This window comes from Oncorhynchus tshawytscha, linkage group LG12 (assembly GCF_018296145.1).
Source record: "Oncorhynchus tshawytscha isolate Ot180627B linkage group LG12, Otsh_v2.0, whole genome shotgun sequence".
Taxonomy (NCBI): Eukaryota; Metazoa; Chordata; class Actinopteri; order Salmoniformes; family Salmonidae; genus Oncorhynchus; species Oncorhynchus tshawytscha.
This window is the reverse complement of record NC_056440.1, coordinates 21,443,907-21,459,011: the sequence shown is the minus strand read 5'-3', so window position 1 is coordinate 21,459,011 and position 15,105 is coordinate 21,443,907.

The following is a 15,105-nucleotide window of genomic DNA, read 5'->3' as shown; positions in this document are numbered from 1 at the left end:
ACTAAATCCCAGTCGCATTATGAGCCCCCATCTTCCACATCCGTCTGTGTGGGGAGGCAGGGAGGCAGGGAGGCAGGGAGGCAGGGTGGGGGGGGTCAGGACAGCTGTCACCATATGGCCTCCTGGGTGGGTCTCTTTGCCAAGACAAAACAATGTCTACTACACACCTCTGATGATACACCACTAATACCATCAGACCTGAAATCAGGACAAAAACAAAGAGAATTTGTTGCAATAAGGGCCAGAAGGAACAGAGAGAGAGAGAGAGAGAGGAAGAGAGGGAGAGAGAGAGAGAGAGAGAGAGAGAGAGAGAGAGAGTATCATATTAGTTGTGGTGCTCATGGTGCTGCCTGATTGAGCGGGTAATGTTTCACTTTTAGGTGTGTGTGTGACATTCGTCAGTGTATGCAAGTGTGCAGGCAATATGAAAGGATGTGTGTGTGTGTCTCGTCAGCTCTTCAGCCTTGTTATGTAAGGTCTAGAGGAGTCCTGATGTACAGTACGCATTGAGTGGAATAATCCCACAGTATTAACTTAAATTGGCTGAAATTGGATTAGAGGAGCTTGTGCTCGTCCTGTACTGAAGGCCAGAGCCCAGTTAATGGTGTTTGTTTGATCAGATTTGGAGGTTTATAACATTAGATCTTGTGACACAGCGCTTCTGTCTGGTGCTGTTGGACACAAAAGACCTCTTGAAATGGAGGGGAGCAGCTCCTTACACTTAACCTCTCCCTCCTCTTCTCCCTCCTCTTCTCCCTCCTCTTCTCCTATTCTTCTCCCTCCTCCTCCTCTCCTCCTTCCTCCTCCACTCCACTTCTCCCTCCTCCTCCTCTCCTCTTCTCCTCCTCTCCTCCCTACTCTTCTTCCTCCTCCTCTTCTCCTCCTCTTCTCCCTCCTCCTCTCCTCCTTCATCCTCCGCCTCCTGATTCTCCCTTCTCCTCCCCCCTCTCCTCCCTACTCTTCTCCCTCCTCCTCCTCTCCTCTTCTCCCTCATCCTCTCCTCTTTTCCCTCCTCCTCCTCTCCTCTTCTCCCTCCTCTTCTCCCACCTCTTCTCCCTACTCTTCTCCCTCCTCCTCCTCTCCTATTCTCCCTTATCCTCTCTCTCCTCTACTCCCTCCTCTTCTTCCTCCTCCTCCTCTCCTCTTCTCCCTTCCTCTTCTCCCACCTCTTCTCCCTCCTTTTCTCCATCCTCCCTCCTCCTCACTCCTCCTCTCCTCTCCTCTTTCCCTCCTCCTCTCCTTTCCTCATTCCCTCCTCCTCCTCTCCTCTTTCCCCTCCTCTCCTCTACTCCCTCCTCTTCTTCAAACTCCTCTTCTCCCTCCTTTTCTCCCACCTCTCCTCCCTCCTCTTCTCCCACCTCTTCTCCCTCCTCCTCCTCTCCTCTTTCCCTCCTCCTCCTCTCCTCTAATACGATAATCAATGTAACAGAGAGGCTTTGCGAAGCCATCAGCACATCCCTTCCTCTCTCTCTCTAGTGGTCCACTATCTTTCTAGCTACTTTCCCTAGCTACTTTCTCTCTCTCTCTGTCCACTCCTTCTCTCGACCCTGTTGGGTGGTTTGCCAGAAACAAGAGTGTCAGTCAAAGCTGAGCTGGTGTGTCAATTAGCTGTCCTTTATTCATCGGCCAGTCAGTCTCAATTCAATGGGACTAAACTGTGTAAGGGAGCGGTGCTCAGTGAAGAAAAACATTTCCTTTTATCCAGAAATTAGCATATTAGTATTCTGCACGGTAAAGCACTTTCCGTGGCTCCTGATAGCCCCAGCAACACACAGCTCAACCAATGCAGAAAATCAGTGACATCATAGCCACATAATTGCAGGTTATTTGCAGAGGCACAATACTCTTTTCCCCTGTGTGTGTGTGTGTGTGTGTGTGTGTGTGTGTGTGTGTGTGTGTGTGTGTGTGTGTGTGTGTGTGTGTGTGTGTGTGTGTGTGTGTGTGTGTGTGTGTGTGTGTGTGTGTGTGTGTGTGTGTGTGTGTGTGTGTGCGTGCGTGCGTGCGTGTCAGACCTGGGTTGAAATACTATATAAAATATCTCAATTACTTTCACTTACAGTACCAATCAAAAGTTTGGATACACCACTCATACACCTAAAGTGTTCAAAGCTGTCATCAAGGCAAAGGGTGGCTACTTTGAAGAATCTCAAATCTAAAATATTTTTAGATTTGTTGAACACATTTCTGGTTAATACATGATTCCATATGTGTTATTTCATAGTTTTGATTTCCTCACTATTATTCTACAATGTGGAATAATAGTGAAGACATACATTCAAAGTAAGTATTCAGATATACTTCATTTGAAAAGAGAAGTACTTGAACATTTTAATGTATTTTTTTACGGAAAGAAAATTGTAATACACTGACTCAAATACACTTCCATACATTTTAGATAGGTATTTAAAAATGGTATTTGAAATAAATATTTGAAAACATATTAAATGCAAAATACAATTTAAATACAATTTGGTCGACTATTTGGTTTTTACAAATAACCATTCAAATGCTCAAATAAAAGTGCTTTGGGCTGTGTATTTGAAAATACTAAGATGAACATGAAAAAAGTATTTTAAGTACCAGATTCTCAAATACACAGGTATTTGAACACAGGTCTGGTGTGTGTGTGTATGCACATGTTTGTGTGTGTGTGTACTCTGTTGTTTGTGTGTGTGTAGATGATAATCTAAATGTGAGACGTGCACTGTAAGTAATAGAGAGGTTTTGAAGACGGCTCTGTTGTTTGAATGCATGTGTATGAATAATGCCTTGACAGAGAACATTCTCACATGCTCAACCTCTTGGGTTTCTTAATATCTGCAGGCTAATACTGCACCATCTGCACTGCTCAGACTGAGAGGAGAGGGGGAAGGGAGGAAGAGAGGAGAGGAGAGAACATTCACTCCGAGGCGAGCTGAGATAGCAGTATTAGCAGCAGTGCTGTGGAGTGACCTGCCACTCCGTCTCCAATTTCAAATTCAAATGCAAAGCTCATCCATGGGGAACCTCACCTTCCCCCCTCTGTGGCCTCTCCCTCTATCCTTCTCTCTCTCCCTCTGTGGCCTCTCCCTCTATCCTTCTCTCTCTCCCTCTGTGGCCTCTCCCTCTATCCTTCTCTCTCTCCCTCTGTGGCCTCTTCCTCTATCCTTCTCTCTCTGCCTCTGTGGCCTCTCCCTCTATCCTTCTCTCTCTCCCTCTGTGGCCTCTGCCTCTGTGGCCTCTCCCTCTATCCTTCTCTCTCTCCCTCTGTGGCTTCTTCCTCTATCCTTCTCTCTCTGCCTCTGTGACCTCTCCCTCTATCCTTCTCTCTCTCCCTCTGTGGCCTCTCCCTCTATCCTTCTCTCTCTCCCTCTGTGGCCTCTCCCTCTATCCTTCTCTCTCTCCCTCTGTGGCCTCTTCCTCTATCCTTCTCCTCTCTCCCTCTGTGGCCTCTTCCCTCTATCCTTCTCTCTCTCCCTCTGTGGCCTCTTCCTCTATCCTTCTCTCTCTGCCTCTGTGACCTCTCCCTCCCTATCCTTCTCTCCTCTCCCTCTGTGGCCTCTCCTCTATCCTTCTCTCTCTCTGTGGCTCTGTGGCCTCTCCCCTCTGTGGCTATCCTTCTCCTCTCTCCCTCTGTGGCCTCTCCCTCTATCCTTCTCTCTCTCCCTCTGTGGCCTCTCCCTCTATCCTTCTCTCTCCCTCTGTGGCCTCTCCCTCTATCCTTCTCTCTCTCCCTCTCTCTCTCTATTGCTCCCCCACTCGCTCTCAAATCACTTTTTCAATTTTGAAGTGCTTTGATGCCACGCCAACGGAGGGATCCCCTGAGATTGAACTGGGGGCTTCTCACCTTCCTCTTTCAATACGTCTCTCCTTTACTGTGCTATCAATCCCCATATGGCCTGTCTCAATCCTTTTTTTTCTATCTTCTATTGTTCGGGTTTTCTTGAAAAACTAGTTTCTGAATAGGAGTAAAGTATATCTTTTGTGACCTCGTATTCCCTCCCTCAGCCCCTCTCTCACCTCCTACCCCTCTCTTTCTCTCTGTTGGCTGAGCCCCCATGGATCAGAGTAGCACTGAAACGTAGCATGATACAGATGGAACATAGTATAAACAGAACTTCCCTGAAAGAAAAATCCAGTCCTCTGAATCACTCATCTTCTTACACAACTATTTATGCATTTCATTGTTATTCCTTTTTTCCCCAGATTACATTAGTCCCCCTTTCGGCTTTCATTGTGTGTGTGTGTGTGTGTGTGCACACTTTTGTGTAAGTGTTCTCTGTGCATGCTAATGCATATGTCTTTTATCTAAATGCTCTGTAGCTCCAGCCTTTCTCACCATACAGCTGGTCAGTTTCTTGGGTGCAGTAGGGAGTACCTTTCCTCCCTGCGTTGGTAATTGTGTTTTTGTACGAGCCGTCCAACCAGATTAGAGTCCCCAGGACCCTGTGTCCACCTCTCTCTCATCACTATGACTACTATGGCTCAAGGGAGCTGGCGGTTAACAGCTCTCTCTGATCCTCCCTTTGCCATTGGCCCCAACAAGCTGCATCAAAGATGCATCAAAGATCAAATTCAGAAGCAACATGTTTTTTTATATATATTTGTTATTCAGACTTTATCCCCGTTTCCAGGCCTGCGGGATAGAACATGAGCAGAGCAGGCTCACTGATTGGACGGCTGATTAGATTGTGTTAGGGTGCTATAGCACACACACACACACACACACACACACTCCAGGCGGGGAGCAGTGTGTGTGTGTGTGTGTGTGTGTGTGTGTATGCTCCAGTGTAATCAGATTAATCTGTGTTAGAAGGGCTCATAGGAGATAGAGCTGTTGCTGCAATTTGAAGCATACCCAAAACCCCAAGCTAATTTGTGAAGAGTTCAAGTCTTACCCAAGCTATCCTACCCTAAGATATCTTGAGAGACACATTAGTAATATGTGCACCACCCACCAGTTGATAACAACAAAGGCAGTGGCTCTGCAGGTCATTGGATCGATGTGAGGGGATTATTCTGGGATGGATGGGGATGTCGATAGATCAGAGGTCAAACTCACTAATGATGAAGCTGAATATTTCCTGTTTGGCTTGGCTTCCTTTTGCTTTTTTCCCCTCAGTCTTGTTTTCATTCACTCTACCTCTTCCTGCTCTCAAAGTCTTCATTCTATATACTGTATTTATTTATCTTCTCTCTTTCTCTCTCTGTCTCCTTCTACCCCTCTCTCTCTCACTCTTTCTGCTCTCTCTTTCTCTCTCTGTCTCCTTCTACCCCTCGCTCTCTCACTCTTTCTGCTCTCTCTTTCTCTCTCTGTCTCCTTCTACCCCTCTCTCTCTCACTCTTTCTGCTCTCTCTTTCTCTCTCTGTCTCCTTCTACCCCTCGCTCTCTCACTCTTTCTGCTCTCTCTTTCTCTCTCTGTCTCCTTCTACCCCTCTCTCTCTCACTCTTTCTGCTCTCTCTTTCTCTCTCTGTCTCCTTCTACCCCTCTCTCTCTCTCACTCTTTCTGCTCTCTCTCTCTCTCTTGCTCTCTCTCTCTCTCTCTCTCTCTGTCGGTCTGCTCTCAATTCAATTCAATTAAAGGCCTCTATTGGCATGGAAAATATATGTTATCATTGTCAAAGCAAGTGAAGTAGATAATAAACAAAAATGAAATAAACAATAACAATGAATAGATAACATCACTCACAGAAGTTCCAAAAGAATAAAGACATTTCAAATGTCATAATATGTCTATATACAGTGTTGTAACAATGTATATAACGATGTAACGCTCTCTCTTTCTCTCTCTCTCTCTCTGCCTTCTCTCTCTCTGCCTTCTCTCTCTGCCTTCTCTCTATCTGCCTTCTCTCTCTGCCTTCTCTCTCTGCCTTCTCTCTCTCCCACAGAGTTCTCAGGTTGCGCGTAACCAAATCTATTCATTTCCTTCCCTCCAACATCCCCTCCCTCCCTCCCTCCAATAACAGTGGGGATTTGTGAACCATTATGAGTCTGTGTTTGTGTGCAGGTATTTCAGACACTGAGAGGAGAGGGGGAGGAGGGGAGTGTCTGAAAGGTTACGAAGAGATGCGGTCCTGAATGATGAATGATAATGATGGTATTTTATGCATAAGTGCTTCCAGTGTGTGTGTCTTTTATGGAGGGTAACAGAAGAGACTACATACATTACATGGTAATCACTACGTAGCACAATCCCCATACACCATTATCTCTATACTTTACTACGTACCTTTTACACCTTAAGTTGATTAATCTGAAAATGTCATCTGTTATTACAACATGATATACAGTACTGTCATGATCAAAACATAGGGAGGGATACAACAGTAGCTAAGATGGGTAGAAGTCTGTCCATAATAAAGCATTACTCTGCCTTAACAAGGCAGGTCCGACAGGCTCTAGTTTTGAATACAACCTCACCGTGAAATGCTTACTTACAAGCCCTTAACCAACTATGTAGTTCAAGAAATAGACTACTGTTCAGATGACACAATGAGGGATTTAAGGACATTTCAATTGGCTCAGAACAGGGCAGCACGGCTGGCCATCGGATGTACACAGAGAGCTAACATTAATACAGTTTTTCTCAGTCGCTTTGATGCATTTTTCACATCATCCCTAACATGTGCAAAAGAATAAGTGCATTTCTCAGAACAATTTGTACAAACTGCAATATACAATAGATATGTTTCTAAAGCTAGTCAGTCACTAAAAATCCTTAGGACATCTCTCAAAAGTAAATATTCATGCCAATGATCATGTCAGTGTCATCAGAATGATAAGTCATTGAGTCATTGTTCACGAACAAGGTCGTCAAAATGTTTAGGCATGTTGTCAATGTAACTGTGTACTTTGACAGTATTACCTGATGTAAACTTAGGCTACAGTTTGGGGATGACAGTTACTGTATTGAAAATGCACAAGACTGCACTTCTATGGCATATATCAATTTCAACAGTACTATTTACATATTACTATATGTGGGTTGTTGATTGAAAGAGACTGGACAACCCAAGGGGCACAAAGGAAAAAAAACTAAATTAGAAAGAAACACAGGAAACCACCCCTAAGGCACAACTTTGCCCGCAGCACTGTTGTGCTGTCTCTACACATCCAGACGCTCCTGTCTGTCGGCCCAAATATTCTCATCCACATCACAACGGATATTTTCCCTTCCAATGCAACGTGGAAAGACTCTTTTGGAATGCCTTATCCATCCTCTGCAGCCGTCTACTGTGATGTCCTCACATGCTGCATCCATTGCAGCCAGCAGGGTCATCTGTGTGTGTGGCTGACGATAGTACACCTTCCACCTCCATGCTGAAAATAACTCAATTGGGTTAAGGAATGGTGAATAAGGTGTGAGGAATTCTATGAGCATCCTCGGGTGGGTCACAAACCATTGCCTTATGATGTTTGATCGATGGAAACTCACATTATCACAAATGACCACATACTTTGGCAAATCCTCTCTAAACAGACCCCTCTCATCATCAGGCATGAGAGCCCTGTAGAGAGTCTCTAAACAGTTGAGTAGATGCTGGGTGTTGTATGGCCCTATAAGGGGGATATGGGTTAGGACACCATACTCCGAAATAGCAGCACACATGGTGATATTTCCTCCCCGTTGGCCTGGCAAATCCACAGTAGCTCTGTGACCGATGATATTCCGACCCCGCCTTCTGCATTTGGTCAGATTGAAGCCAGCCTCATCCACGTATACAAAGTTGTGAGAGGGTTTACTTGATTCCAACTCCATTATACACTATATCCCAGAACAGTTGAATTTGTTTTGGTAAGGAAGAGTGACATAAAATGTACGTATATTGCATGTTCCTTCCACAGCAATGGAAATGTGTGCAGTTTATGCTTACTGTACTATGTATCACTATAAAATGTTGCTGTAAAGTAGTTACATAGATATATGTTTTACCTGTACATAGTGGTACCGTAGCTCTGTCCTCATTCCTTTGGAATGGTACACGGTACAGCTGTTTCATACTCATCTGGTTTCTATGCAGCACCCTGTCGATGGTTGAGATGCTAACCGTATGGATGTTTTCAAAGACATGGTTGTCTTCTATAATGGTCCTTTGTATTTCCCTGAGTCTCATGGCATTGTTTGCTCGGACCATGGTGCAAATAGCCTCCTCCTGTTGATATGTGAAAAGGCGTCCTCTGCCACTGGTTTGAGGTAATCTTGCAGTCCTATGTGGGGAAAGATGCAGTGATGCATCGCACACTTTCACAGAGACAAAAACTATGCAAACACACATTTTACTGTAAAACATACAGGTGGGTGCATGTAAGGTGCAGTATGTATCTGTATAGAGTATATTTCTGTATGCTGTGAAATACAAGTGGACTACTGTAATATGTAGGAAGTATACAGTATACTGCTTATATACAGTAACAGTGCACTGTACATTGGTGGACATACCTGTTCTCTCTTCGAAACGTTTGAACTATTGAGGACACGGTTGATCTCCCAATATTCGGCTGCACCCTTCGACGCGTCTCAGCCATTGTAAGGCCATGACTGACAACATGGTCTACAATAGTGGCCCTTATGTCATCAGATATGCGCCTATGTCCTCTTCTGCCTCTTCCTCTGTTTTGCCTTCCACCATGCATCCTTGCTCCTCTTCTTCCTCCTCTTGGCTGTTGACCCTGTTCGTTTCCTGGTCCATCCATTATTGGAAAATTCCAACCGTGTGTTGTGGTCTGTCTATATATGCTTGCCAATTGATTCTTCATGAGATGCAACTTTGAGCAATTTAGACAACTGGTTGATTGTTGATGGAACTAACACTTTACATTCCTTCATGAGTGAGGGTCAATTTCACCTGCACGATTCATCAAGTCACGTTTTTGTACAAAAGGTCTAATAGAAATGTGTAAAACTATGCTTGACAGTTTATGACAAATAGTTCAACAATTTTGCATGTAATGGCTTATGCAAGGAACTAATGCCTAGATGTTTTGAGGGGTAAGACTATTCAACAGGGAACCATCTACTATATTTTGATCAACATGACATGAGCAATTGATAATGTGGAAAAAAGCTGACACTTGTACATTATCAATTGCAATTTGTTCAAAGGAATAAGAAATTGCTTTAATGATGTGCACAAGTGACTAGATGATTTGGAATTTGTACAAGTAGTATCAAGAATTGCACTTTTGATCTAAGAAATGCACCAAAGCGGCTGAGAAAAACTGTAATATGCATGTCAATCTCTCCTGGCTCAAAGTGGAGGAGAGATTTACTTCATCCCTACTTGTATATGTGAGAGGTATCGACATGTTGAACACACCCAGCTGTCTGTTTAGACTACTAGCAGACAGACACCCATGCATGTCACCAGAGGTCTCTTCACGGTCCCCAAGTCCAGAACAGACTATGGGAGCCGCACAGTACTACATAAAGCCATGACTACATGAAACTCTATTCCACATAAAGTAACTGATGCAAGCAGTCAAATTTGATTTACTTCAAAAAAATAAAAATACACCTTATGGAACAGCGGGGACTGTGAAGCAACACAAACATGGGCACAGACACATGCATACACACACAATAACATACGCACAATACACACACATACAGTGCCTTGAAAGTATTCGGCCCCCTCGAATTTTGCGACCTTTTGCCACATTTCAGGCTTCAAACATAAAGATATAAAACTGTATTTTTTTGTGAAAAATCAACAACAAATAGGACACAATCATGAAGTGGAACGACATTTATTGGATATTTCCAACTTTTTTAACAAATCAAAAACTGAAAAATTGGGCGTGCAAAATTATTCAGCCCCCTTAAGTTAATACTTTGTAGCGCCACCTTTTGCTGCGATTACAGCTGTAAGTCGCTTGGGGTATGTCTCTATCAGTTTTGCACATCGAGAGACTGAAATGTTTTCCCATTCCTCCTTGCAAAACAGCTCGAGCTCAGTGAGGTTGGATGGAGAGCATTTGTGAACAGCAGTTTTCAGTTCTTTCCACAGATTCTCGATTGGATTCAGGTCTGGACTTTGACTTGGCCATTCTAACACCTGGATATGTTTATTTTTGAACCATTCCATTGTAGATTTTGCTTTATGTTTTGGATCATTGTCTTGTTGGAAGACAAATCTCCGTCCCAGTCTCAGGTCTTTTGCAGACTCCATCAGGTTTTCTTCCAGAATGGTCCTGTATTTGGCTCCATCCATCTTCCCATCAATTTTAACCATCTTCGCTGTCCCTGCTGAAGAAAAGCAGGCCCAAACCATGATGCCACCACCATGTTTGACAGTGGGGATGGTGTGTTCAGGTTGATGAGCTGTGTTGCTTTTACGCCAAATATAACGTTTTGCATTGTTGCTAAAAAGTTTAATTTTGGTTTCATCTGACCAGAGCACCTTCTTCCACATGTTTGGTGTATCTCCCAGGTGGCTTGTGGCAAACTTTAAACAACACTTTTTATGGATATCTTTAAGAAATGGCTTTCTTCTTGCCACTCTTCCATAAAGGCCAGATTTGTGCAATATACGACAGATTGTTGTCCTATGGACAGAGTCTCCCACCTCAGCTGTAGATCTCTGCAGTTCATCCAGAGTGATCATGGGCCTCTTGGCTGCATCTCTGATCAGTCTTCTCCTTGTATGAGCTGAAAGTTTAGAGGGACGGCCAGGTCTTGGTAGATTTGCAGTGGTCTGATACTCCTTCCATTTCAATATTATCGCTTGCACAGTGCTCCTTGGGATGTTTAAAGCTTGGGAAATATTTTTGTATCCAAATCCGGCTTTAAACTTCTTCACAACAGTATCTCGGACCTGCCTGGTGTGTTCCTTGTTCTTCATGATGCTCTCTGCGCTTTTAACGGACCTCTGAGACTATCACAGTGCAGGTGCATTTATACGGAGACTTGATTTGGGGGCTATCAGTGTCCCCTTCTATCAGGTTTATCTTGGGGGCTATTGTATTTATCATCATTAGTCATTTAGGTCAACATTGGATCCTTCAGAGATCCTCACTGAACTTCTGGAGAGAGTTTGCTGCACTGAAAGTAAAGGGGCTGAATAATTTTGCACGCCCACTTTTTCAGTTTTTGATTTGTTAAAAAAGTTTGAAATATCCAATAAATGTCGTTCCACTTCATGATTGTGTCCCACTTGTTGTTGATTCTTCACAAAAAAATACAGTTTTATATCTTTATGTTTGAAGCCTGAAATATGGCAAAAGGTCACAAAGTTCAAGGGGGCCGAATACTTTCGCAAGGCACTGTACACATGGATTTAGTGTTGTAGATATGTGGTAGTGGAGTAGGGACCTGAGGGCACATATTTAGGGTGTTGTGAAATCTGTTAGGAATGTATTGCAATGTTTTAAAATTGTATTACTGCCTTAATTTTGCCGGACCCCAGGAAGAGTAGCTGTTGCCTTGGCACCAGTCACTTCCACGGTTTTTGTTCAGAGATAACGTTTTGCTTGACAAGTGTACTGTTTCTTTCCCTAATTTTCGTTCTCTCTGGAAGCATCATATGTGATGGGTTTGATTGTGGATGTCTTAGGTCTGTGTTTTTGTGTGGTTTGTGTGTGGTGTCTGCAGCCATGTGTGTGCTTGCTTTTGATTGGAAGTAGCAATGGTTTTTACATAAAAGCTGAAGACTGGAACCAAATCAGATCCCCATCCAGCCCACTCTCCTCACATAGCCTCACATAGGGGACTATAATACTGGCTGTCCTCAGATCTCTGCACACGTCATGTACTGTATACAAAATGTATCAATCCCCAGAGTGACAAGAGTAGACTGTATGGCTGGCTGGAAGCACAGCAACAGGACCCAGTCATCTCAAACATAGACACGCACACACACACACACACAGACGCCTACTGTTCACCTTCACACACAGAGGACCTCCCAACCCGTTCCTCATACATACAAACCCCATGCCTGTCTTATACACTTTCTCCCAATAACCTGAGACCATAGTGGGCCCTTTTGGTTTCTCCCTGACTGACACACATTCAGTATCACTGTGATGAGTCAGGATAGGACACAGTGTGCCAGGCGTATTATTCTGGCCTGTTCTCTATGTAATGGTAGATGGCTTACACACATTGTGGAGAAAAAAACTGGGAATATCCAGGGTAAACAGGGGAAAAATTCAACCACATCTTTTGTGCTTTTTTATTAATGGATTGAATGGAGCTGCCAGTTCTCTAATAGCTACTGTCCTCATGGGTCCATCAATCTCTCTCTCTCTTTTCTCTCTCTTTCTCTCCCTCTCACACACAACCACTGACAGACCACAGGTTGGCTCTGAGATAGAGGTTTAGAAGACACTGAGTATTTTGATAGCCAGAAAAATGATCCCTTTACATGAACTTGTCAGGTTTGTCCAACACCAGGTCCTGAAGGCCTGACTCTATCTAACCTATTACAACGTCACAGTCCCAGCCTCGCCACAGATCACGTACCTCACCACCCATATTTATTACTACCCCTCCCAGAGGACCGTTACACACAGCTTTAGATTCATTCAAAAACCAGCAGCGAAGATACAGAACAACACATTATCTGACATGCTGTAAAAGATCAAAGCGAAGCAGAGAATAGGAAAACAAGAGGGAGTAAGCTTATTAAGAGTTAGTCTTCATAAAAGACAAATAAACTTTTCTCTGGCTGTTACAATGGAGAGATGGCAGGAGAGAGAGAAAAACAGAGAGGGAGAGATACTCAGGGGGAGAGAGAGAGAAAGGAAGTTAGGGGATTAGAGAGGGAATGTGAAATGACTTTTTAATCATGTCATTAAAACTACTTTGAATTATGCATTTGTTACAATGGTCCTCTCTGAGTGAAGGAGATAATTAAGGGGGTCCAAAGAAGGAGAGAAAAGCTGACACCGTAAATGTATAAATGTCTTCCAATAGGTTTAGCTGGCTAAGCCAATCATGGCTTTTCAAATTGAATGTGATAAAGGTTGCCGGAAGTTTCGGCCAGTAGTGACACAAGATAGCAAGATTCATGTCTAGCAGCAAATGGGGAGCATGCATGAGTTATAGGAGGCCAATACAGGGAGAACAGGCGAGAGGGTAGAAAAAAAGAGGGGAGGGATAAAGAGAAAATGAAGATAACAGGGGGAAGTTAGATAAACACTGCCACTCTCTTTCTCTCCCCTCCCATCTCCCTATTTCTCTCTCTACGCGGGATGGCACACTCTCTGGACATAAAACAGTGATAAAAGAAATCTGCAGGCAGGAAGAGAGAGAGAACAGGAAAAATACAGTCAGTTATACCCCAAAGACTCAGTCAGGCAGGAAGTAAGAGAGCAGGAAAGATACACACAGTTATACCCCTCAGACTCAGGCAGGCAGGAAGAGAGAGATAGGGTGAGGAGATGGATACAGAGTGGGAGATTGTGGAGAAAAGAGGAACAGACAGAAATCAGAGTGAGGAAGCGCAAAGCGCAGAGCACACTGATAGCCCCCAAGGTAAACCGATAGAGAGAAGGGGACACTGATAGCCCCCAAGGTAAACCGATAGAGAGAAGGGGACACTGATAGCCCCCAAGGTAAACCGATAGAGAGAAGGGGACACTGATAGCCCCCAAGGTAAACCGATAGAGAGAAGGGGACACCCCCAAGGTGATAGCCCCCCCAAGGTAAACCGATAGAGAGAAGGGGACACTGATAGCCCCCAAGGTAAACCGATAGAGAAGGGGACACTGATAACCCCCAAGGTAAACCGATAGAGAGAAGGGGACATTGATAGCCCTCTCGGTAAAGTGAAAGAGAAGGGGACACTGATAGCCCCCAAGGTAAAGCGAAAGAGAGAAGGGGACACTGATAGCCCCCACCGTAAAGCAACAGAGAGAAGGGGACACTGATAGCCCCCACCGTAAAGCGATAGAGAGAAGGGGACACTGATAGCCCCCACGGTAAAGCGATAGAGTGAAGGGGACACTGATAGTACCCATGGCAAAGCGAGAGAGAAAAGGAGAAAAACTCCAGACCCAGACACACAAATCAGGAGGCTATCTAAAGAGCCGTCAGGGAGGGCTAAAATATTAACACCATTAAACACTGACAGCATACGGAAACAGGTCGTTACAAAGTCAAACACATTAAAGGGAGATTGGGCCTCATAGTCTTGTTGTGTTACTGCCCGATACTTAGGCTCAAACTGCACCACCATCTTCTTCTCATTGGCTTCCATTATGTTGTAATTTTCGCAGAAAGACAAAGAAGTCCCACTCTAGCAGTGGTAATAGGAAAGAGTTCATGTGGTCCTTCATGCTTCAACCAACAAAGAAAAGGATGGGTGCGCAACAACAATGACAAAAATCATGAGAAGGGTTTTACCAAGAAAAACTTCCAAAAGGACTAATTCGACGTAAAAGGAGTTGGCGCTGTAAGGGATTTCCTCCTCTTCGTCTGAAGAGGAGAGGCGAGAAGGATCGGAGGACCAATATGCGGCGTGGTAAGTGTCCATGGTTCTTTTAATAAGAAACACTCAACATGAACACGACTGAATACAAAAACAATAAACGTGAAAACGAACAAAAACCAAACCAGTACCGTGTGGTGAAAAACACAGACACGGAAACAAACACCCACAAACAAACAGTAAAACCCAGGCTACCTAAGTATGATTCTCAATCAGAGACAATTAATGACACCTGCCTCTGATTGAGAACCATACTAGGCCGAAACATAGAAATCCCCAAATCATAGAAAAACAAACATAGACTGCCCACCCCAACTCCCGCCCTGACCATATTAAATAATGACAAAACAACGGAAATAAAGGTCAGAACGTGACAGGCGCACTCAATTTAAAAAATCAAAGATGTATTTATTTTACCTCACTTTAATCCATTGTACAGGATGCAAACAGGTGACTGACTTTTTGAAGTCAAGCTGTTGTCTCCTCAGTGTGACCTGACCATTGCACTTAGCTCCTATTTATAGCCTAGTGCCTCATTGAGACACAACAATGTAAGAAAATAATAATGCTAAAATGTTTCAAGGTAAATAGCAAATTATAATACAAAATAACAGTAATTATAGATAAATGATGTGTCTCGTTAATCAATAAGCCAAGTAAAAATATACAGACATGATATTTGGGTCTATGTG